The sequence below is a fragment of the Polyodon spathula genome, chromosome 8 (genome assembly GCF_017654505.1).
Source record: "Polyodon spathula isolate WHYD16114869_AA chromosome 8, ASM1765450v1, whole genome shotgun sequence".
In the NCBI taxonomy this organism is placed as follows: Eukaryota; Metazoa; Chordata; class Actinopteri; order Acipenseriformes; family Polyodontidae; genus Polyodon; species Polyodon spathula.
Genome location: NC_054541.1, coordinates 44,169,863 through 44,194,351, shown reverse-complemented (window position 1 = coordinate 44,194,351; position 24,489 = coordinate 44,169,863). Strand labels below are relative to the sequence as shown.

At 37.0% G+C, this 24,489-nt stretch overlaps 1 protein-coding gene across 22 annotated transcripts in view; it reads left to right on the top strand.

The window, feature by feature from the left end:
• LOC121320007 (protein-methionine sulfoxide oxidase mical3a-like) overlaps positions 1-24,489 on the top strand; it is a 105,445-nt gene that overhangs the window by 10,933 nt on the left and 70,023 nt on the right. For 10 of the 22 annotated variants that reach the window (XM_041258089.1, XM_041258090.1, XM_041258094.1 and 7 more), the window contains exon 1: positions 12,326-12,696. The exons of 1 other annotated variant lie outside the window; for it this stretch is intronic. The gene's annotated coding sequence lies outside the window, so the exon portion shown is untranslated. Of the gene's footprint in view, positions 1-3,230; positions 3,448-12,322; positions 12,697-24,489 lie in introns of those variants that run through there. 11 more of the 22 variants (XM_041258082.1, XM_041258080.1, XM_041258088.1 and 8 more) reach the window with 5 other exon arrangements.

The window sequence follows — 24,489 nt, the reverse complement described above, 5'->3', positions numbered from 1 at the left end:
CTGCTGAAGTGTTCCATACCACTTGCAACTTAGAATGAACAAACGCCATATGCTGACGCACTTTTACTGCAGCGGTGATGACCAGGACTGGTGATAACTGCTGTTGTGTATTTAGTCATAGTGGAAATCATGGATACGGAAAGATTTACAGCAAAGCCATAAAACTGGTGATTAACAAAGGCTCATAATCCATTTCCTTACCTCTTACAAGCACTAACACTAGCGTTAGCAGTTATGGCTACCCCTAATTCCCCTTATCCTTGTGTTAAAAATCTTTTGGGTCTTTGCTTGTTTGTTATACTTTTTTGGGGTGTAGGTAGATATTTGAAATACTATAGATGAATTGTACAGGGTTTCCCATAAGTCTGGCTCCAGAGGCATACTTGTTAATATTGACTGTCTATTTATTTTGGATATGAAATTTAAGCAAAGAGGAATGAATTCAGATCATTTTAATGTGTGGTTCTGCTAGTCAGGGGGCGTGGTCGTCTGATTTAACAGAAAACATCCTCCTTGGCAATTTGTACAGTATGATATTGCCTATAATGAGTAAGTTATGGAACACCCTGAGTTTAAACGTACTCCAAGGATCTGACTGCGACCAGAGCCTGTGAACAATAGCAAGGGTATCAGGATGCAGCAGCTTATCTATATGTCCAAGAACAACGTATAAAGGAATATGAAGAGCTCAAGATTATCAATGCAGTAAAAAGTGAACCAGCAATAATGTTAATAAAGCCAATAAGAGTTAAGAAATGTATTATAAAGAAACGTGTATTTTTTTTTCTGAATGCCTTTTAATATTCTTTAAACAAGTCGTTTGGCTGGGGATTTAGATAGTGTTTGGATGTGGCTGCTGAAGATGTCCTTGACTGTAGGGATTGTGCAACACACACCAGCCCTGAGCTGTGCTGACACAATGACGGCCCTCTCTGTGTGTGTGCTCTATGGCCCATGAAATATCCCTGATGGGCTTGCTGATGCAAAGTGTCACGCTCATCATTGTCTATTGGTTTTATTTGCTGGCTTAATGGAAGAGGGAGTGGTAGACAATATTATAAATCAGTAGTGAGGATTCCCCCAGACGATGTCCGATGTTTGGCTTTGTTCCTGTTTAGCTCATTCTTGAACATAGGATCTTGCATCAATTCATTGATACAAGTACAGCCATTTACAGGAGCAGCCACTTGTCAGGTAAATAATTTAAACAGCTCTCAAAGACAACATTTTGTCAAGCAATTCTGGACTTAAATAAACAAACTACTTATATAACACTCTGTAGCAAGCTAAGTGTATTTTTTATTTACGCACATAAAAACTCAGATGTCTGAGTTATTGTCTTGGGGATAAAATGAATGTATTATGCATGACTTTAGAGTGCTCTGGCCTGAGAGAAAGCAGTTCTGCCAACGATGACATGAAATGGCAGTCAGCATTTGTAACATGAGTCTTACATTTAGTAACAGTGAAACCTTAGTGCATTATTGATTTATTATTAGTTGTAGTAGCATTATATTTTGCTCTACATCACCACTGTTTCATAAAAGAGAAAGAAAGAAGAAAGAAAAATATATGACACCCATTAAAGCTGCAGTCTCCCATTATCTCTGTGTGTATAATTGTTCATTTATGTCAACAGGTTTTGTTTTTCATAAATTTTGTTTGAAAATATCAGTGCTGTATAAATGGTAACCTGCACCAAATGCTTTGGAAATAAACAAGACTTCAGTCCTAATGATGTATTCTCTGGATTAAGGAAGTACAATTGGGTATGGCTCAAAGCAGTAATATGGATGTTGCCTGTGCTCACTATGTGGAGTTGCCGTGTCTCTTCAGTTGCTCAGACTTTCCCCCGGTGGCGCTGATTACCCCTGTGTGGCATCCCTGTCTTTAGCAGGGGGAGCTCATTGATAATAACTTGCCCCCCTCCAGATGGGACGCATCATCCTGTATTATCTTTACATCATTGCACCGGGACATGCACAATTGAGAGCTGTACCACATTGCATTTACGAAACACAAAGCTGCAAACCTCGATGTTAAGAATTGCTGTTACTACCTGGTATTAGATTTTGTACTGTTTTAACTTTTTCCCCAGTCACTGCATACATGCAGTTTCAGTAAATTGGGAGATGTGTTTTAAAGCTGCAGTACACATTTTGGATGTTTGTTTATCAAATCCCTTTGTGGTTTTTCCTTCTGAAGACTATCTTTGTTAAACATCAGCCATTCATGAAGTGTTGTTCTTTTGGCACCTGCAAACTGCAGTCAGCCATCAATCAAAGTCTTATCAATTAGAGCTGCTGTTTTGCCCTTCGGCAGTCTATCAACGTCTTCTCAGTTAGAGTTGCTGTTTTGCCCGTCATGACGGCGTGACTGAAACTGACTTACAACAGATAGATGATGCTTTTAATTGTTACAGAATACATGCAAACGTGCACATTTGCACAGCAATTGAATTATATCCATTCATACAAAAGTGTGTGCTATGTTTAGCAGATGCTTCCTGAATGTAATCTTTTTAGATGTACTTTGTATAATTGATTTTGCTGTGAGAATTAGGTGGGATTTGAACAGCATTGTACTGACACATAGAAAAGCATTTTATGATAGTATTTGGTCATTATCATTTCTGTTGTTCATAACGTAGTTATGCCATTTAAAACAAGATTATCACAGTACTTTGCTATAGTAGGCCACGTGTATATGGTTTACACCTTGTGCTGACACAATGTTATTTATGCTGAAAGTCAGGGTCAACACAATACAGCAATGTTTTTAATACAATATTCCTGACATTATATATCATTACATCTACGTCATCCTGCTGCATTTTAATTATTTAAACAATGGCAGATCTTCATAGTGCCACTGAATGTTATGAATCTGCTTGAGGAACTCATATTTTATTGAGTTTGGTGGTATTTAAGCCCTTAAAATATAGCTGCATTGCACAGGTCCACTCATTTAAAAGAAAATGAAAAAATGACCTGTAGAATTCTAGAAGGCTGTTACCCACACAAATAAGGTATTTATTCAATAACACCCTAATGGGAATTTTCCATAACTCAATTATTTCTCATATGGTATAGAACTGCTTTCTCCATTTCACTTGCTTTGTATACGCTAATGTTGTGTAGCGAGAAGAGATATCCTTTGTTTCTGTGGTGCCTCCAAACGGCACAATACTGATGATGCTCTTTGTTGTTTTTTGGGGTTTTTTTTTGCAGGCTGACAGCTTTGTTTTGGAGTGTGTGGATGATGTCATTGCCAATAGGGGCCTGGCTTGTTTGTCTACCTCACACTTAGTTACCAAATCACATGCAAATCCATCCTGGTTACCATGACAACTCATGCAGGTCCAGGCTCCATCCTGCTGAGGTAAAGAGCAAAAGGAGAGATCCAGTTACAAGGACACATGATACCCCTGTAAGATACCTGATCTTTGTAAGTAACCGCCAGTCTTTAATATGATGTCGTCTTTGTATATGCATGGGCTGTGAAAACAATAATGTAGAATGCATATTTTATTACTAGAAACACATAACATATTTGTTCTGTAGTCATTGTATTAATCTAAAATGCAATTAATTTTAATTTAAACAAAAACATTTGATTTATGCAGCATTTTATCTAAATCCGTATTTATGAACTATAAAAAAAAATATTGTAATAGTGAGTGTAAACAAAGCAGCATTACATAATTATTTTATAATGTATCCCTTTTATAATTTTCTTCAATTAAGCATGATTAAGCCTTTTTTTGCCTCAGCTTCCTAAATTAGCACTCTTTTATGTGTTTTCTGAAAGTGTGCTTCGTGACCTTTAATAAACCTAAGATTTGAAGCCATACTACAGACTTCTTGCTGAGGCTTTAATTTGTAAATCCTTTCTTTGTATCTGGGTCAGTCACTTCACTGTTCACGGGAGGGAAGACATAAGGGGTGTCCTTGCCACATCTAGAGCACACAGGAAACCAGTGCTTTTCTCCTTTCCTGTATCTAAAACAATGTTTGAATTGGCATCCCAAAAAAATTATAGTAAAATACAGCACTATTTTGCTATACAGTCTGACACAAGCAGATGGGGAATTGTCATTAACTGTCATTGTTTGTTCTGGATACCATGCACACATTAACACTTGCTATGGTGACAGTTTACTGAAATAAATAATGTTGTTACCTTTCTGCCAGTGCTGAAGAAACTTATAGCTCTGTAAACATGCTCCAATTCTCTGAATTATAGACACATTTACTGAACTGTACTGCTGAGCACAACACCTTAGAAATATAAATACAATTAAACAATTGAACAAGTTTAACAATGGTTATGCATTAAATGTTTCATACAGGATTTTAAAGGCTGTGTTAGGGGTGGCATTTAAACATGCATGAGGTGAAATACGTTTTCACTAACTGGGAGAATGTATTGTGAGAAGTGTCCAAAGCCGTGGTGTTATAGATAACGTGTGTTATAGGTACCTGTGGTTCCTTCTCTCTTGGCCGTGTTCTAAATTGGGCAAACCAAACTGAACCCGCTGCCTGCATTTGTGTATGGAGAATGAGTGGGAGCCTCGTCTTCCCCAGTGAACAGCCAGAGCATGTCAGTGGTGGATTGTTGTATTCGTATTCATTCCATGAGTACAAATTCTTCAAAAGTAACTGTCCTTACAGGAGTTTACCATGGTGTTTGTGTACAGTACTTTTGCAGTTTTACCATGCTTTCCATATGGGTATACTATGCATTTGCCGTAGTTTACCCTGGTTTGCCATGTTTACTAATATGCTTTATCATTGTTCACTATGATGTATTACTACTGTATAGGAAACTTTTACAAAGGTGCTCCCCTAAATGGCACCCTTACTACATTCCAACACCACACTGCAGCTCAAAACTGAATTTCTCTGCTCTAGATAGAAACATCATTTTTAAGCTACTACATTGCTTATAAAGTGACTAGTCTGAGAAATATTGAGTCTCTGCCTAGATATTTAAGGGCCAAGCATTAAGCATACATGAACTTCAGATAGTACAGTATGTGGAATAAAGAGAGCTGTTACTGGTCAATTTTATTAAGTTTTGCCATCATTAGAAACATAATCATTAGTTCCCATGTCGTTATGCTGAAGTAATGTTTTGTTCATTACTTTTTTTGTACTTTAATTGTGAATATGCATATTCTCAAGCACCACAATGTAGCAAAAGAAAGGTTTACCTTCAGTTATACTGGTAGCAACGAACTCCTGTGTCAGTTTCCTGAGTCTGATTATCTTTGTCAACTTCACCCGTTGATTCCTATAACTAATGTCAGTTCCAGTGTTCTAATGTATTGGAATCAATGTGCAATATTCTTTTCCATATCTTTTGTGTTGCCATTGCTGGTAATATTATGAGTTTTGTTTCTTCAGGGTAATAAACAGATATACTAATAATGTCCAAACAGTAGAGCGTTTTTCAAACTTCTATAAAGGCAATTAGAATGCTGTTGGAAAGGTTGAAGATTACATAAGTATTATTTGTGAAGGCTAATTTTTATTTAGGTGAGGGCATGCTGTCTCATTTGTACTAATTCTCAGCTTCAGATATGTTCATTAGGAATGGCTGTTTTGGTCTGTCCATGGTTCAAATTCAGCTTACATTTTTATAGTTATGGCCAAAAGTTTTGCATCACCCTATTGAATTAACTCATTTTGCTTCATAAAGTTGAATGAAACCTGCTGAATAATGTTATGTTAACATATTGAATTACATACTGCTTTGTAATTTTCAATATACTTAACAAAAAACTGAAAAATGTGACATTATGAAATGTGTAACATGAAATACTGTACTTCTATGGCTTCTGGTAGACTTGTGCAATATCATTTTGGAGTTTCTTTGATTACATATTAAATAAAATATCTAAATTATGTTCATATAGTTGTTTTTTAAAAATGATGTCTCAATCCTAAAATTGTAGGTGATGCAAAACTTTTGGCCATAGTTGTATTGTAACTAAGCTCCCATTGGCCATTTACAACCATGGTTTGGACTTCAGCTCAACTCAAAACTGAAGTCTTCTACTTTGTGGTTTGGGCTCATCTGGGCCTGGTATAATGGTTATTTATAGAGTAATTTTTTTTCGTGGTGTACTTAAGACCTAAAGAAAAGCAATTCAGAACTGTTGTCTAGGCTGAAAAATAGATATGACACACATAGTAAGTTTTGCTACACACTTTGCCAGATAAGGTTAATCCTTCAAAGAACAACACCTCTTACACAACTATTGACAGGCTCTGTTCTTTAATGGAATCTAATGATCATGCCAAATGAGATGCATTCCAGCTACATTCAAGTTTCCAGGGACCCACATTACAGCCCGCTGCTAATGGAGCGCTATGTATACTGGAACAAGTGACCTGTTGCTGTGAAGAATAGTGACAATCACTGGGTTTCCAAGAGTGACAATCACTGGGTTTCCATGCCGGTCAATTTACACGTGAAATGGCGATGAAAATGCACGTTTGGGAGAATTACTCCGGTAATTCATGTTTGTGGCCGAAAAAGCGGCCAAAGAGAGGGATAGAGTTAGGGTTAGGGTTAGGGTTAGGGTTAGGGTTAGGGTTAGGGTTAGGGTTATGAGTGTGTTTTTTTTCTTAACTATTGCAAGGGAGCAGGTTAGTTGTTACTGTGGATTCCAAGAGGGCAGAAAGTAGTGGCTGATGGGTGATTTTATGGTTAGCTGTGGTGTAGTTCACCTTAATGGCTTTTTATTATTATTATTTTTATTATTGTGTTTTGCTGTGTCTGGTCTGTCATGTTGTATATCTCTTGTGGGTTTACAGTTCTGTATAAAGCCACTTACCATGAACTGCATTATTATGCCCTTGTTATAGTGTTAAAGCAGCTGTTTGAGAATAACCTTGCTGTAAAAACTATGCTAAAGTTAAACACGAAGACTGTGTGAGCTGCTTAAATGTAACTGAATTAATTCCCGTCCTTTTTTTTTGATCCCAGCTATGTCCAAAGACAACAAGTGTCTGCCCTTCATATTAGTAAATATAGTTGTTGAACTGAGCCAGCTCGATTACCAAAAAAGCACAACAACACCGAACAAGTTGTTGATGCTCTCTCAGAAGTGACCAAATAAAATTGCAAATGAACATATTGATTGTGTTCTTTTGTTTGCATCATTAATATTTGACACAACAGTAAATCCAACACAACTTAAATGAAAGGAGAGAATCTCTGACAGCATGAGACTCGTCAGATCGCTCCTGTCCAATTGAAACTGGCGGCTGAGGTAACCTTCACAGTTGCCAAGTCTGCTTATAGTAAGCAGAATTGGGTTTTTTTTTGGTTGGAACTTGCATAAACACACATACTCTAACATGAGTTTGCTTGTTTTGTGCTTGTTTTGAAAGGCAGTATCACTTCAGTTCGTTTCATCAGTATCCGCCACCTCCCTTTCTAGTGCCCACTACCTGTATTTACCCTAGTGTGCTGTTGGATGCTTCCTCAGCAGCTGTCACCTGTCTGGATAGGTAGGGCTTCTAAGCCAGGGTAGTATGCATCGTTGCATCACTTGATCCCCTATGTGCTATATTGCCTGAATGAAAATGATATATATATATATATATATATATATATATATATATATATATATATATATATATATATATATATATATATATATATATATATATAAACGTCTCTGCTGGTTTTCAGCCATGGTGATCTGCAATACCTGTTGGTAAGTTTCATTTTATACCTCTGAGTTTATTTTTAATTTATGAGCCGCAATTAGTTGAAACAGTATTCACTACTAATAACATTTGAAAAACAATTTGGGCAAGAGCAGTAAAACACATTATTAAATAGCCAGGCACGAGGTAGTTTGCTTTATTACAGAAGCTTAGATTTACTCATGTACCAGTTCTTTGTGCATGGAAACTACATTTTCACAAAAGTTCACTAGTAATCTACAAAAATAGCACGAGTACTTTAGACATAGCTCATTTACATATCAACCGCCACCTTTCCCATAATTTGCATGAAGTCGGGTGAAAAGCCTGGTTTACTCAAGTAAAATAAATTGAGCAAATAGAAACCCAAAAAAGTATTTAACACGAGACATTTTTCTTGTGTAAATGTCTTGAGTTAAAAAATAAAAACTTGCATGTAAACCCCATGAATGCTAATAGTTTGAATCCCAGTCTCAGTTAAAACAAAGTGACTAATTTATTTCCATACAAACGTTTATATCTTATTGACAACATGCCATGCAAAGAGTTAACTATTTATGTAATAGTTACATAACATTAAAATCAATCTTATGAAAGAACCAAAGAAGACTGCCAAGTGACAGACTATCCAACAAATGTTTTGCATTTAATTATGCTATTTCCCACTGTTGGGGGTTGAGGCCAGGATCAGGCCCAGCTCTGAAAGTGACTTTGCACAATTGTCAGTTCATCAGGTCTGGTCCAATGCAGGCAGATAGAAAGCGGTGCCAGCAGCACACACTTATTTTCAGCAGCACCACAGTTATGCTCTTTGTTACTTTAGGACAAGAGGCTTTTTTATGAAAACCAATGAAACTGAACCACTTAAGGACAAGCTGAGCGTCAGCATCTTTTTTTATTACCAATATTATTACAAAGGAATTCCAAAGAATTTAATTCCTGCAATAACACGATCACAGCGCTGTTTGAAGTTAAATGATGCCACGCTAAATACTGCAGATAGGAATAATGATACTACCACTACTACCAAAAACCTCTTCTCTACAATACACGATTAGTGCCATGTGAAGTTAAAAAGTTTGTTGTCCAATACATTGCAGTGCTATAATATCATACTAGTACGAGTGTGGACCAGTGTGCAATATTTATTCCAAATCCGTTGTGTTCTAATTGCTGGTAATGCATTGTTCTGCTAATGATTCAGCTTGCTATTATAATGATATTCCAATACAATTTTTTTTTTCAAACACTTTGCTTAAGGGATGAGACTGGAGGAATCGCTTCAGTTGTCAACAGGGTCCGATAGCACAGCAGAAAACACCAGGTAATCAACTGCTTTTTAGATAGAGACGCTATTTTTAACAGTCTTTATCTAATTTTCTTGGAAAATCAAATGCACCAAGCTGTACGAATGGTTCAGGCCACTTGGCACACTCTGGAGTGTACTGCATGTCTTTGAACACAAACAGCATGGATATTTAAGCGATACTGGTTCAGTGGATAGCCAATACCAAGGAAGGTCAAACTGTCCTGAGCAATAGAAAAGATTTTTTAACCAAGGAATCTGTTTGTTTTGGGATGACCTGTTGTTAGGTAACAGTTGGTGCTTCTCAACCATTATTGCTGTAATAATACATATATAGTACCTATGCAGCCTGACCGACGTGAAAAAAATTAACAATGAATTATCACTTTCCCTATCAATAAGTTACTGAAATACAAACCTGGGGGAATGGTTACAGCCCCATACCTAGAATACAATATTCATCAAATGTTTATTACAGTTTTCATCTTGTTCCCAGTTCAGTTTCATGTTCATAATTCTCTTGTAATTCACTTATAATTTGGCAAAAGAAAATGGTTTGAAGGATCATTATGAACAATCAGTTCTCTTCCATTTACCAGCAACCTAGTGATTTAGGCCTAAGCATTATGTTTATGTTGGTGCTAAATCCCCCTGTCCACCACCCTATCTCCGCCCTTGTGCCCCTTGGTCTCACTGTTTCTACATCCTTGTGCCCCTTGGTATCACTGTTTCTATGTCCTTGTGCCCCTTGGTCTCATTGTTTCTACATCCTTGTGTCCTTTGGTCTCATTGTTTCTACATCCTTGTGCCCCTTGGTCTCACTGTTTCTATGTCCTTGTGCCCCTTGGTCTTGCTGTTTCTATGTCCTTGTGCCCCTTGGTCTCACTGTTTCTACATCCTTGTGCCCCTTGGTCTCACTGTTTCTACAGTGACCAAGTAGTGTGTCTTCCAATGCTATCTGTTGTTCCATCCAAATCTACACAAGCAAAACATTTATAAGTCCCAGAATGTGTAAATGGCTTCTCAGACAATGCACCCTTCAATCATAATGAATAATGATATGGAACACACAGAACAGATAGAATCTCTAATTGCAGGACTGGCCATTGCCAGCGTTTTGCCTACATGGGTCAAGCTTGGTCAGGGGCGTCCAGCTGAATCGTTGGCACTGACCAGCATCGCAATTAGGGAGCTGGCTCAGTGTATGTGAGTTTGACTGTTGTAAACACATGCAACATAAAGAGCAGTGCAGGGAAGGGCTTTCTCTGAGACAGCACAAAGGGCCCTTGCGACGTGTAGCTCAGTTATTAAAGAATAATCTTTTAAACAGGACTATTCCATTAAAAATCCTCATGTGAAGTTAGTAGTTTCAGCTGCCATATACCAGCAGCACTGGGGACTAAGGTCTCCTCTAATTATCCACAGAGAAAGGACACACAAGCAGGGACAGTACAGCTTCTTGACATACCAGAAGCTGGCCTTGAAGGTTGCATTGTTTTTCTTAGAGGCTGGGGGAGAAGTTTATTCTCCATGCCTATGAAAGATTTTGGACTGTTTTCAAAGGTGACCCGTGCCAATTGTGCTGCATAGTGAAGTCAAGTTCTAATATAAATGACTGTCCACAAAGGGCTATAATAGAAACACTAAGCCTATTTTACTTGCCCAGTGTTTTAAACCAAATCTGTTAAGATAAAATGAAACACACACACACACACAAAAAAAAGAATATTAATAAGCTATAATCAATCTATACAAGGTATTTGATGATTTTATTATATATCTTTGTACACTACTTTTCATTATCTATATTTACAGTATATAAATATAAATATATGTACTAAAAATAATTTGAACCTTATGTTAGCCTATAAAAATAGAAAAAGCAAAAATATAAATAAATATATTTATTTTCAAAATGACAGCTTTGCAGCCTGTTCAATATTACTGTACAAGCTTGTTAGAAGCGTGGCACAGACTTGCGAGCTTGGTCAAATCATTAGAAATTATTGTACTAACAGCAGTGAATCAACGTTACTAGCTGAGCTGGGGATCAAGTTTACCCTTCAACTATTTCTTCTGTAGGTGAAATGCAATAAGGTGCCCCATTTATAGAATACTCTCACTTCATTTAACAGCTGGGTGATCTTAGCACACTGTGATAGAGACAGATGTTTACTACCTGCTCCCTTAGGTTGGCATCTTAGAGGGCTGTGTCAGCTTCTCTGTCAGTAAAGCACACCTTCTCAAGATGGGTTTTCTGATTTGTTTGCAAACACAATAAAATAAGATGTATTTTTTATTGTTTGTTTTAGGAAACTAAATTGAATCCAGTACCCTAATCTTATTTTTGTGAACCAAGATACTAAACTATCTACTAAAAAAAAAAAAAAAAACAATTAAGCTGTTGTTAAAAAAAGATCAGCCAGCAACAGCAGGGTTTCTTTCAAAAGGCAGTGTTTAGCCCTGCAGCAACGCACATAAAAGAACAGCCATGATGTGCCCTGGCAAGCATGGTACCAGTACTGCATGGCAAAAAATTGTAAAACTCATATGGTAAACACGTAGAACAAAGCATGGTAGACTGCAGTATTAAAATGACCGTGCAAACCTGCTGTGGTAAATCTTTATAATTGGTATAGACTAGAACTAGTATATGGCGTGCATTTTTTTAGAGAAAAACGAAATAAGCATAGAAAACATTGAGACATTTTTAACCGATATGCAAATCTCTGTTATTTGGGCTTACTTGCTCAGCCAGCATGCAATACTGAGTGCATGGTTCGGTGTGATTTGCTTTGCGTCACACAGAAATAATGAATTGCAGATGCAGATGGACAGGGAGAAAAATCCTCTGGCGGTTGAACGATGCAATTTTTTTTGTTCACAATATTAACAAATAGATTGCAGCTGTAATACAATCTATCTTACTGTCTCGTATGTTTTGTTATGACTAGTACACGTTTTTATAAATAAGAACAAGAGGCACATATATGTTTGTACACACCCAGCATTATGTTACCACTGACAATTTTACATTCCTGCTATTATATCAGTTACAGGTGAAATAAAGAATGCGCTCTACACAGTTCTCCATGTATGGAATTTACTTCCCATCACATCTTCGTTGTCCCACCCCTACCTTAAACAACCAATAAGGTTTACCCTTGCACAAACCATGCTGTTACAAGCATAGCCAACATAGACTCTTCAAATGACAAGGGTAACCCCTTCTTGAACAATTTGTGTGTGATTAACACTAAGTGATATATTGTGAGGCTTGAAGTACCATAGGCTCGTATACAATCGCATGATTATTTTAACTTATCATGTAAAAAACAAACCAAAAACTTTTACATGACGCTTTAGAATCATGGTATTTTTTTTCTTCCCAGACAACCCCTTTCCAGACTCAAAGTGGTACCGCCTCAAATGCAGGCACCAAGTTGTTACGAACTGAAAAGTTTATCAGTTACAACAAGTTTGTTTCTGAGTTGGTCAATGAGAATTTCTCATTCGAAGGAGGGAAAACAAAAAAAAGCGCAACGTTATTGGATTTAAAATTCAGACTGCTTCGATATTACCTCGTGGAGTATGCAGCACTGAAGACTGAACTTGGCAAAGCAGACAATAACCGTTGGGATATTTCAAACATAGGAACTTAGGAAGGTAGGCAACTGAAGTCTTTATTTTAGATACCTAGCGATATCACAAGAAATGCCTGTTTTGTTTTGTTTTTGCCTAGGAGTATATGCACATTATGTTTTAAATTAGCATTTTTGATTAAAACAAACAAACACACACACACACACACACAAACTATGACTTAAAATACAAATAGCTTTACTTTGCCATTGTCTTTTTAGTGTGTTTACCAGACCATTACTATCAAATATACTGTTGTCAATTAAAAATAAAGTATTGCTATATAATTGCATAACCAAAAATGCCTGACATACTGTAGAAATGTACAGCAGTGCTTTGATTTTTACTGTGTTTCCAGGTGGTGTTATATGTTATTGCTCGTCAATGTTAGATGTCTTAAATGTATTTGTATTTAATTGAAGTCATATAGATAATACAATAATGTACACAGATAGCATTATGTTGCAAGTTCCGCTTCACAATTGGTACTAGAAGTTCGAGGAAGATTGCCAGTTTTAGCTACTGGCACGTTTACCTTGCAAATTCCAAAATTATTGAATCACAATAGCTGGATACAGTTTCTCTACAATGGATGCAGAAGTATAATCCCTAAGTATTATTATTATTATTATTATTATTATTATTATTATTGTTAATAATTATAGTTTTTGATTGGGGGTAAATGCACTAGATTATACAATAATAATCTCATGGATTTTTGTACTAAGTTTTTCAAGAAAGAAACAGGCCTATTTGTACGGTTTATGATATTCTTTTTCCAGTGCTGAAAAATGCTGTACTTGACTAGTTTAGTCTAGTGTAAAACCATGGCAATGCCATGTGGCTGACGGGGCACCCGAAGTAAGTAAATAAATAACATAAATGTTCAGACTGCCACAGTAATAGTGATGCAAACCCACAGTGCTTGAATTTGTTTTGGTATTGTAGGATAATTTATTAACACTGAAGGTCAGGACAAGCGCTTAGTATAGGCGTTTTTCCTAGCCAAGTTAAGTAAGTCCATGTACATAATTGATTTACTTTGCTTACCTACCTCCTTATCCCTGCCATTTAAAATGAATGAATTTGTAGAAGCAGAAGGTACCATTGGGAAACTTGCACCACATTTTATAATTTTAATATGTGTTCATTTCTGTGGAGGAATCAATTTGATAGTGTTACTCCACACTGTGTGTACAGTGGCAGATTCATTAAGTAGCTGTGAGGTGTAACATCCGCTCTTCTATTCAACCATCTATATTGTGTTGTACCATGTAAAACACACTTGTGGGAAATACATTATTGTTTGGTACCACACTAATATGGTAGGGGTCTGTGGTGAAATACCTAAAACAACAAAGCTAGTCACAACCTTGCAGTGTAGTAGTGGAGGGAAATCCATTGCAATTTGGAGCTGTTCAGATTCTCCAATGCACTGTGATTTCTGCAGCTCTAACCTGTTCTGCAGTTACAGCTGAGTCGGTAAGTCTTGGTAATCAGAGTGGGAGGAATTCTGTCCTTGGAATCCCAGCTCAGTCCTTGACTTTTTTAGTTACCCCTGGGAGAAAGGCTCCAACAACCAATCGGGGATGGTTTTATATACTTGCAAAATTAAAGTTAAGATAGACAGAGTTTTTTTTTTGTTGTTTTTTTGTGTTGTGTTTTTCATATAAATCCTCCAAAATGTTTATAAACCCCAAAATATCAGCTGGTAGTGAAGTATTCATATGATAAACATCACTGATGACTCTCCAATCAAAATATATTTCACTAAAGCCCTAGGGCAATACAAATACCTTTTTATTATGAGGTGCAGCAGTTCAGTATCTTGGCTTTTGGTTTTGATTACTGTGTATGCCAGGATTTTAAAGCGCAGCATTACCAGAGAGCAGACTTTACATAATCAAGAATCTTTACAGAAAATGTTGATGCATTGACAGATCTATCTGAAGGCGAACTTAAACAATTCTTTGAGAGTTGTGGCTATCACTGACACTTATTGTTTCTAGGTAGATCACTAAATTACACTTATGGAGACAGTTCTAAAGAAATACATTTTTGAGTACATTTTAAAAGTTATTTTTTACATTCGGACTAGTTAATCGTAAGGTATATTACATCATAGGATGAAAACGTTATCCTCTTAATAATCTTCAGGTTAAGCTGTTTAGAAAGGTGTAATACGGTATACTTTCGGTGGATATTTGTCTTTATATGCAAGCCGAAAGTCACGTTCTGTCAGTCAGACCTCAAACAAGTGGAATGTTCACAGGAGCGGAAGGGTTAAAGGCAACTAATACTGTTTAAAAGCATAGAGTGCAGAGGGCCTTGGTGTCAGGATCTTCTAGATCAAAAGGGGTTCTAGTTCAGTGGATCGGTCTCTGATTTTTAAAAAAAGAATGAATGACGCAGATCTTGCTGCATCTCTAAATGTTTAAAAGGCAGCCTTTGAAATGATTGTGACCTTCAGAAGTGATGTACAGTACAGTTGGATCTGGTTATAAGAACTGCCCAAGGGACTGTGTAAGTGACAGACAAACATATCTACTGGATGGCTCACTGTAGACGGGTAGTCCGTGGAGAGTTCCCTTTTTATGTAATTATCCATGGTTCTTTTTGCAGTTACTCAAACTGTGTAACAAATCTGTGTTCAGATTATTTTACCACAGTGTTGCGTTCTGGAGGTACTCTTCAGTTATAGTTGCCTGCCATAGAAATCTGCAGTGTAGGATGGATCAGCAGCCATAGACTTGTAATAAATGCCAGCACTATCTAGTCCATAGCAGTGTATTGCAGGCAACATAAAAGAAAACTTGATCCAAAGTGGCTTTTATAAAGACACTTTGGAAGATCTACCCAAACTGCATGTACTATACAGGCAAGCAGCTAGAACTGGAGAAACGGTTCCTTAAACCAGCAGAACACACACTTAACAACAAAGTAGTTGTGTAATTGCAGTATGCTCTGCTTGATTCAAAATGCAAAGGGGCAATACAAACTAAGAATATGAAATCCGAAGCTGTATGTACACTGTACTTTCTTTCCCTGGGGAGGGGGAGGAGACACAACAGGAAGATGAGATGATTAAAGCTTTTGTTAGGTTGGTGTTTAGTCCATATTTGAGCACACATGCCCTGCCACGCTGCTTAGTCATAAATGACTCAAGTTTGAAATTGCAGGGTAAACACTGACTGTTTAGCAACAGCTGGAATTGATCTCCTGTTTTTACAAAACTGGCACAAGGAAGATCATAAAGTAACCTGTGTAAGAGAGTGGAAGTGTTTCATTTATATATTGATATAGAGATATATCTATATATTCATTAATTCATTCATTCATGAGACCTGGGTCAGAATAAGCATGTAATAGCTGCCTTTGCTTGGTCAGGCTTGGCACCCATTAGAAAAAAAATCTTGAGCTAAAAAGATGTTTTATTGTATTCCTTTGAATTTGACACAGCTCAAATTTCTCACCCTCAATTTTGGGGAAAAATAAAAACATCAAATATGCATTTACAAAGATACAACCTCAGTTGTTATGCATATGAAGGCAGTTTGCAGCCATCTGCTATCACACAGAGCATTACAGTTACGTGCTGCCACTCATTACTTAAACCTGTTTTTCTCCCAATTTGTGAACTGTGGCATTGCTTGGCATCTCAAAATATGGGGTTCTGATCCGCGTTTTCCGATCTGTCCAAGCTGGTACTGTTTGTTAGAGATGCTGAAATTGTTAAATGATGCTTCTTTGGAAATGAATGCCTGTTTTTCATGGATGATTGGAGATCGGGCAGTAACGTTTTGGTTCGTATTTTCTCGGCAGTCACTCGCGATGCTGGTCGTGTTCTTGGGTAGTCATGTCTTTTGTTGATGATTTTTCAATACACGCATCACTATACTGTACTCCAGTTTAAGACAGCGGCTATGAGAAGCAAAACATTTTTCAAAAAGTGCAACCTTAAATTTGAAGCAATACGGTAAGTCTAATTCTGCTAGTAAAAATGGACTGCTTTTCTAAATGCATGTATTTATTTTCCTAGAATGCTTTTTTTCTAAAGTTAATATAATTGGGCCCTTGGAGAATTATAAAAATGCTTGATTGTTTCATTCAGCGTGAAGGTCAGCGTGAAGCCTGTTCAATTCTCTTATTTCATATAGGGTTTAAGGACTGCTCACGTCTGTGTCTAGTGGAATGTCAGCACGAGCTGAAGTGAACGGATCGAGATTGAAAGAAAGCAGAGATCCATTTAATTGCTGCGAGGGCCGATATAAGCCACACACAGACACGCAGTCCTATAACTCTACAGACTGCGTTATTGTTAATATACAAGATACAAATCCAACTATATTTGTTTTCTTATCATTCAAACCTTTCTTTAATTCATTGTCAGTTTCATTGAAAACAGAGAAGGTTGAAGACAATAGCGTTGTGTCTCAGGTATGCAGGGGATTGTGATGTCACTGTTTTAAATGGACTGCACTTGAATAGAATTCCAAAAGGTGCCTCTGGTATGATTATAAATGCAGTCTGTAATTATAAATACAGTACTGACATTTGAATAGTGAGAAACAAAACTAGTTTACACCTGTTGGTGCATTAACTTGCAGTGGGATAGTGCGGAGAGGGGACCTTTTCAAACTGCAGTACAGTAAGCATGGTATACCAGCATGCTGTACTGTACTACATCTTTATCGACAAATCGTTATACTTTCTTTACATGGTGTATTGTAATACAAGACAACATAGCTGATTGTAGTTCAACAAATTGTTCTTGATTTGAAGAATAAGTATGAATACATAGTCTCTTGCTTTTTTAAATTTCTTTCAACAAAATTATCCTTCATTACATGACCATTTGATCCTATTATGCATCAGCAATTATCCCATCGGGCCATCCTGCATATTGTGACGTTAGTGTATCGTTATACCTCGTTCTTGTACCTGATCCTATAAACAGGTTTATGCAATACCCAGTGTAGTTGTGTACAATACACAGTACTGGTATACTCATCAATTAAAAAAAAAAAAACGTGTTAGACCCTGGTGTTGAGAAAACAGATCATGTACAGTCTGGGCGGCTGGGAATAGTATGCACATTGGTACACAGGGCTGGGAACATGACACGTTCAGGAGGCTTTACTGTTAGTCTGCATGAGATTTATAGTATGTGACACATTTAGTTTAAACATGGCTAATGTCTTAATAATCAACATACGTAAAATGTCTTTCCTTAAATCTACAGTGACAAATTTTCATTTTTAATTAGTCTGCAGATACTGTACTGTAGTATGGAGGCTGAATCCAGTTTCTTTAATTATGCTGTTATGAACAGAATTCCCTCTAAGCTTTTTCGATACTGAGAAACTTGCAGTTTTGACTGAGAGGGTAAATTTATCAGTGACTAACCTTCGGCCTCGCATTAATCCTTTTAATATATTTTTGTTGCGTTATACAATTTTGAAACAATATTCCAACACCAGTATCTCAGCAATTTTACAATTTACTTTAAATTTAAAAAGACATTTATTGTGGCTCTGCCTCTGATTTTGAAACATCCTCTGATCCTGTGCAGCCCTGTCAGTTGTTATCATAGATATAAACTGCATGCTTAACTGGTAGCCTGCATAAAATTGCTTTATACTACTGCATAAAACACTGGCATCTGCACTGCCTTCAATTGTAACCGTCTTTAGGGCTACTAATTGCTCCATTCTTGGGAACACCAAATTCTGTTTTACAAAAATGGCCAATTCCATTTGTTCCCACTTTTTATCAATGTATTAATAATTAAATATGACATTTGAGCATAAATATAATGTTGCTAGTTAAAATAAGTAAATGTAATAAGTATTACCACAATTTTTTTTTTCAGTCACTCTAAAATGGGTTCACTGCTATGTATTGCCTGATTGTAATTTAAATAGCTCCCCTTTTAATGTAGACACATAATTAGTCCTCCCAATTGTTCCTTTCCTGATTGCAGTGTTATTTGCAATAATTAGAGGCGTGTCTCCAGACAGAATGTCTTTATGAAACCAACGGTGTGTAGTGACTACATCCTTTACACAATAAAGTGATCAGTTTCCTTTAAGGATTGTATAGATAGAAAAAATTGTTTTGAGCTCATTTCTTCGTCGTCAGAAGATATAATTCAATTAAGAAATGGCCATGGTGTAGAATGGCTAATTATAATGTCATTCAAGGCAGGTAGTGTGGAAAGAAAGAAACTAAACTATAATGAAGTATGCAATTAATTTAGCTTACTTGCTTCGGGAAAGCTCCACCTTGAGCGCAGTGCCTTAGGTCTTAGTTTTTCTGCAGAGGAATGCAATGCTTTGCCATTGTTACCATCTTATTTGCTTTCTTATTCTTTACGTGTTTACGACTGGCATTATGATACTTAATGGAATACATTATTTAAAGAAAATAAGCTGCAAGACAGCCACAAATATGCTTATGTTAATGCTTTGTTAGAATGGTCTCAAAAATAATAGGTTTGCCTCGAGACTGGAGTCTTGATTGAAGTTGGTATTTATGATAATAACTTGCGAAAGTTAACCTTAGAGGGAATGCTGGTTATGAAGATTTGCTGATTGCAGTATATTTGATTATCAGTCCTGAAAGCTGTTCCCTTGCAGTCACTTCTGGTGTCCATAATGACGTCTCATGTGAACAGTTAAAGCATTTATCCAGACCTTGCAAGGATTGCCAAACTGGCATCTGCGGTGGGATTAAAAAATGAGGAAAGGAATATAGATTTAATACTGCCATCTTAAATATATTAAACCAGTTACTGTACATCAGTGTTTTTAACAGCAAGCAGTGCCATACAGACAACCACATATGAGCCAGTAATGGTGGCAACCCTGAAGTCCTGTGTCTAGTCACTCATGATTGTGGTTTGTTGTGCCGCCGGATCATGTAGTATTCTTAATGTTTGTATGTGTTACAATGTCTCACATATCCCTTGCCCCGTTACAAAACACATAGAACGGATGGAATACACAAGATCGGCATTCTATACCACGCAAAACCATTTTACTTTGACTTGACTTGACTTTGGCCTGGAACACCTACTTTGTTTGACAATCTTCAATCACAGTTCTGTGTTAACTGTATTGGGTTCTTGTGTGGTGGTAGGGGTGGGGGAGTTAATGAAAACAAGAGGTTTTAATCTTTTCTCTCCAGGGCTTTGACACCAAGGCTGGTATGTGTGCTAAATAAACAACCTGATGTGCAACTAGACTGGCCCATAATTGGACTCTTTCAAGATTACACAAAGCTGTTTTCAGTGTGGGGCTGTGTTTTTGGTTAACAGCCACAGGGCTCCTGGTTCAGTCAGTATCTCCTGTCATAACCGACAGAGAAAGTGTCTTTCCCAGGAGTTCCTTGCAGAACCCTTTTCTTAACTCGACTCACTCCCTGGCCCCCTGTTTATCTTCACTTATAACAGACTGGGGCTGTTACTGCAAAGTCTCTGTGGTCCTCACTTTCTTCTCTTACTCCCTGTGTTGTTGTTCTTCTCCCATTGTTAAGTATTCCCAACTCGCTACAAATGTATTGGATTCTGCCCGGTAACCTTTCTCCAAAACACTGATAACGGAAACTTGCCAGACTGCAGCCAGTGGGTGCATCAAAGGAAAAAGATACTGGAGGCATTTCCTTTTCCTCACACCTCTTTCTCATCAGAACTTCCTTAGTTACAGTCGCTAAGCCAAAGGAATGAAGCTGTCACCATTCAGTGTCTGCCAATTTGCAGACCACAGTGGGTGTAGGACTGTGGATTACTGGATTGTGCATTTGGAGACAGACACAACTACTGCCATAAAAACTTCTGACATGTTTCAGGGGCTGTGTTGTCCAAATGTAACTCATTTTATGTGTAAATATGTTTCCAAGTATCCCCCTTTTTTTATTTATAAATAGATAAATGAATGCAATACTACAGTACAAAAATCAATGCATACAAAATTCAAGTGCTCTTTGCTAAGACAGTGTTTGTCATTTAAGAAGCAATACAGAATGTTCTAAAATAAACTGTTCAATTAAAAAAGCAAGCAAATAAGTGTAGTGAATGATTTTAGTGGTTGATATTCTGGTGTTTAAAGGCAGCTGCCATCTATATGGTGTATATTAATTTGTCCTAGATACATTTCATCATTCTTTTTAGATTTTCCAACATTTTTACAGCATGTAGCACTGCCAATAATAAGTTTTGTACTCTCCAAGCCAGGAATATTGCTTTTAAAGTCAAGAGTAACACTTAACACAGTTTTTGATATTCATAACACTAGTTCATTTTGTGCATTTTCATATTGCTCCTGTAACTTGGGAAACTATTCTCTTTTACTCTTATGCATTTTAAGATCCACGCATGCACTCTGCCACTCCTATGCACAAACAATAAGTTTGTCTATGTGAGTTGGCTACTGCAAGTTTTCTACAAGTGCAGGATTTTAACTTGTACTGTGTATTCTTCTGAAGCCAGTGTTATGCATAAGGAGCTAATGTAGTCATATGCTTTAGATCAAACAGGCCCACATGATTGTCCAAATGGCATAAGTATGTTGCACCGCTGCATTCATGTGCCTGTTGCCTTTTTCTCTAACCCAGCTATTTACCACGCCTTTAGCCTTATCATTGGTTGCAGAAGTATGGCTGCTTCTGTAGACAGACTGGCTTTTGACCTCTGACGCATCATAAGCCTGAGCGGTAAATGTATTCATTCTGACATTCTCTATTGTATTATACAGTGGGATAATGCATCACCTGAGATCTGAACTTGGTAGATAAGGGAACAAAAGCAACAAGGCTACTTTTTACCATAACTTATTTTATTTTCATTTCTGCAGCCACCTGATGTGTTAGATTTTTAAACCTGCTTGTGTAAAAAAATGTCACAAAAACTGCACCATTGTATGTGTGCCTCCTGTATTTCACAATGTCCTTCCATCTATACAGTAGTATCCAAGTTTTGTTAATGTAGTCTGTTTGGTACATTTTTAGACAATGTAGAATGTTAATTTCTAATGTATTTGGAATAATGTGGTGGAATTCCTGTGCTGTCGGATAATCATTGGCCTTTCAGAACAGTACCTGCCACTACGTCAGGATGTGCTGCTGTGCTGTACTTGTGACAGTTTGTCTGTGTTTGTTTTTTTTTCTTTGAACGGCTGAATTATGAAACCACAGGTTTCCTGAAGTTTGTCTAGCTCTCTCTTTAGTTAGCCCTCCCCTTGAGTAGAGCTTTTTAATCTCGAAGTTCCACTGGCAGCTTCCTCTCATTAGAGAGTCCTGCATGAGGTGCTGAAATCCAGCATCCTGTAAATGGAAGGAGACAAACTTGCTTTTGGTGACAAACTGGGAAGAAGTAACGACGGCTCTTAACGGACTGGTCTGTTACTGGAAGTGTGAACTGACTGGGGCTTTAACGCCTTGACTCATCAGGATCAAGGGGGACATTCTTTAAAAAACACTTTGGGGGGGGAAAAAGGCTGGAACTACAACCTTCTAATACAAATGTATTTCAAGTTGTGCCAAGAATGTATTGGTGCCTTGACGACAATAAAAAAAAAAAAAAAAAAAAAACTCTATCCTTCGTAATTGACATTGTAGAGAGTTCATCCAAATAAATGTGACATGATTAAAAAATGGGTTTGAAAGCCTGCTTTATTAATAGAGACATTTTTGACATTCATCTTGCACACATCTTTCATCTGTCTGCCTGATGCTGCTATAGACTTGTAATAGTGTGCCAATCAAAAATAGGATGACTGTACAGATAAATATTGGAAATGGAAATTAGTTTTCTAGATTACCTGCATTGCCACTGTTCCCATTTTTACTGTATTTTATTGATTTACCAGCATTTTTAAACGGCATTCATTTTAAAATGACTTCAAAGTAAACATTAGAGGTTATCTTTGCAGGCCAGTTTATACAGCTGTCTGGTGTTTTAACTACAGTACAGCTTGCTTCTTTGGATCCCAAAGGCTATATTGCTTATCTCTAGCCTGCAAGGGGGGGGAGTAATTTGCTGTATAAAGGGTGTCGGGTCAAAGATACCAGAAAACTTTTGGATAAAAGGCTGAGGCTGTTAACCCTTAACACAAAGTGGAATTCCTCTCCAACACCAGCGTAAAAGGGAGCTCTTTATAACCATACAACAGCTGTACAAATTGGTTACAAAATATATTTGGGAATTTTGAAAAGAGATTTATCTACATTATTGTCAAATCCACTTTTACCTGATGAAGGGAAATATGTTGTCTTTCAATCTTGTATGTTGAACAGTAACGTGTAGTAGCTAGTGCTGGGACGAACATGGGATTTACATGTTCAGATATTACAATAATTATAATGCTTATAATTCAAATATTCGTTCATTTTAAAAAAGTAATAAAAGCCATTATATTGCTCAGAAAGCAGTTGCCCCTGTGTGTGCGCCTTTTATTTTACAGCAAGACGTTACAATTGAGAGGAACAGTAGTTCCTTGCTCCAAGTTATCAGCGATAACTGCCAGAGACTCTCTATACAGCGCAGATAGTTGACAGGTTTTCAGGTTATTTGCACAGCAAAACTAAATTGGCCAAATGCACCATTTCACTTTTAATTTGTAGTTCCCAACAAGCAAACAAACTGAAATTAAACTTTAAACACTTCAAATAAAACAAATGTGAAAATAGCGTTGTAAAACAAAGGGGGTTCTCATTTATTGCATTGCAAAAAACAAAGATGCAACAAAAAATATATACATTTATGTACAATCTATATAAAAATCACCGCAACATTTCCAGCAACTTGGGCACTGTTTAAGCGAGGCATTTCAGAATGATGTTCCTGCCTTTTTTCTGTCCCATGAGATTCTGACTCGCTCTAAAGCAGCACAATGCTTTTTTTGACCCCAGTGGCCTTCCATAGAGATCTTTTATGCGGGAGCGTGCGTAATCTAGTTTGCCTACTTTTTGTAGTCTAAAACTTTTAAATAGAGACTTGAGCTGCTGTGTTGGTCCTGTGTGGTGTGTGTGTGTGTGTTTTTTTTTTTTTTTTTTGTATATATTAAATCGCACGGAGCTCTTTTTCATTTGCCATTTTTTAAACTGTTGCTCAGCTTCTGGTGAGGCAGTAAATAAGTGCAAGGTATTTTTGTCATTTCTAGCGAATATGAACATCATCTGATTTTTGGATCCGAATACATGCCAAACTGGTAAACTGCTTAGGCAGATGCACAACCCTATAGTTTACATGAATTCCACTATTGGGTTTTTCCTCAGGAATTCTGTATAGCTGGGTGGCAGGGCATTATATTATAAATTTTTAAGACAATTTGAATATGAAATTGAATAATTATCCACTCTAATTCATACCCTGGCTGCACTGCTCATTTACCCCCCAGTCCTTTGCAATCTTTTTTGTGTTTCTAGCAGAGCTTGCACATCATGCCACCCAATCCCTTGCTGTAAACAAGCCATTAATTATGCAAATATATACTTACATACCCTTTAAAAAAAAAAAAAAAAAAAAGCTTTTTTGAAAGGAACCCGTTCACTGTGGCTGGGGTGAAAGTAATAATTCAGCTTATCAATAACATCATGGTGCATATTTAAGAATTTTATGGTAGCTATTTGATTTATGGATTGTCATTTCCTTGCATCTCTTTATGTAGGTGGCCAATTAAAACAATCTGTTTGCACTTTAAAAGTTTGCTTTGTATAACATAGTGTTTCATTGGGAAGTCTATACTGAATGGGAGAGCATTGCCTTTCATACCCAATTGAGGACATTTTAAAGGTGTTGGTATGTGTTCTGAATTGGCA